Here is a 2,270-nt window from a genome sequence, read left to right as displayed (position 1 = left end):
TCCTTAATGGATTGTGATAAGAATTATACGAGCCCCCAATAAAATGATTTTTTAAAAGAACAGAAAAATAATAAGTAAATATAAATGAATAAATAAAAACTGAGACAAGTTTGAACCTCTGGCCCTACAAAGGAAAAAGCAAAACAGATATTCTTCTGCAACACGGTTTGGCCTCAATATCCATTAGACAGGGGAAAATTTGTCCCCAAAAAGATAGCCTAAATTATGATACCATGTCCAATGGTATGGAAAATGGACAGAGGTCCCCTAGAAACAGGCTTTTGTGGCCCTGAACAATATTCCACAAATTGTGCAGGAATTGTAAAATTCGCCTGCCTTCTTGCAGATCTTGGGGAGGCAATAAACCAGAAAACACAAGAGCGTAAGGAGCAAGCAGTTTCTTTAGCCCTAGAGAATCAGTCTATATGATCACCTCCCCTTGCAAAACCTGCACGTCCCAGTGAAAGCAAGATGGAAAGGCAAATCGAGCCTAAGCCACTGCCCAAGACCCGATACCCTCAACTGGCCCCTTTATCAGAAACTCCGGGCCAAACAGGGCTCAAGCCCTGTTCCCCATGCATAACTTAGTAAGCACTAAAGTTAAATTAGGGAGTTTTCAGGTGAGGCTGGTAAGTTCATCAAGGAACGGAGAAAGAGAAGGCTAACCTTTTACGTGTCTTAGAAAAACCTTAGTCTTTCAGAGGCATAGCCATCTCTGAGAACACAGGTATGAATGGGAAAGCCTTTGGCATGTGTGCCAATGAAATGCATATTCAAAATGATCATTATTTTTGAGACAGAAGAAAAAACCTCTGCATACTGATTCTCACTGTGATTATGATACAGGAGAAGGGACGTGGTCAAGAGACCACTTACTCTTCTCTCTTCTGCAAGGAATGAAACACTTCCAACAGAAACCAATGAATTATAACAAACAAGCAACCATTGACCATTTTTGGAACAACTGACATAGACACTAATTGAGCACATGGACCTAGACCCTGAAAATCCCACAGGAAAGACAGTGTTGAAAGATACATTTGTAACTCAATCTGGGCCCCAAATCAGGAAGTAATCATGAAAGTTAGGAACGGACCCATCACCTCTCATGGGAGCTATATTAAAAGCAGCAGCTCCCTTGGTGTTTTACCCTAGTGAGGGCCCGGAAACAGGAGGAAAGTGTGGAGAAAAAGACAGGCTCAGTGACTAGTGGCCCTAGACAAAAGCTTACTAGAGGGAAGACCCAGAGGTGATTCTGATGGGAACTGTCAGCAATTCAGGGAGCCTGGACACGAGACAAGAATGTCCTGAGTGAAGGAAACCCACAAGCCATGCGCCGTATGTCAGGACTTTGACCATTGGGAGTGGGACTGCCCCATGGGCTGCACCTACCTTGGGTCAGCAACCTCAAATAGCATGGTCTTCAACTGATGGGACCCTTTGCTCTGGTTAACTCCCACTGATAGAATCCCTATCGGTGGGATGGAACCTAGGGTAGCCCTTGAAATAGCTGTAAGGCCTTTGAATGTGCATGACAGACAGCTGTTTCCTCCGTACTGATGTCCTATGGAGAATCTCGTCCCCCACCCCAATCCCCACTTTTATGCACTTTGATTTGGGGGTGTTTTTTTGTTTTGGTTTTGTTTTGTTTTTATTGATACATGAATGTCCTATTCCATTCCTAGAGAGAGAGATTCTGAGTAAAGTCAGAACTGAGGAGCCCATCCCTATTATGGCACTCTCTATCAAAAGAGAATCGGAGAAAATTAACAGATATAAAGAGGACCAGCTTAAAACTTAGAGCAACTAGAATTCCAAGATGGCCACTTTAGACCAAACCCATTATGATTAGACTCAAAGATCCTACTCATTTCAATAACAGGAGGCAATACATCCACCCGGAGGCCAAGGGACAGAAAGGAATTATGGACACATTTCTACAGCATAAGTTGCTAGTGGCCTGCAATTTCCCTTGTAATACTCTTACCCTACCAGTTTGGAAACAGGATGGGGCCTCTAGGATGGTTCAGGATTTAAGGGCAATGAATGAGATGCTCAACATAAGACTGAGGAAGAGCTGCCTTCTTTTTTTTTTTAAATCATTTTATTAGGGACTCATACGACTCTTATCACAATCCACACATACATCAATTGTGTAAAGCACATTTGTACATTCATTTCCCTCGTCATTCTCAAAACATTTGCTCTTCACTTAAGCCCCCAGCATCAGGTCCTCATTTTCCCCCTCCCTCCCCGATCCCCCCTCCCTC

Source organism: Echinops telfairi, unplaced genomic scaffold, assembly GCF_000313985.2.
Source record: "Echinops telfairi isolate 266 unplaced genomic scaffold, ASM31398v2 ScPeMD7_3;HRSCAF=10, whole genome shotgun sequence".
Taxonomy (NCBI): Eukaryota; Metazoa; Chordata; class Mammalia; order Afrosoricida; family Tenrecidae; genus Echinops; species Echinops telfairi.
Note: the sequence above shows the minus strand (reverse complement) of the source record.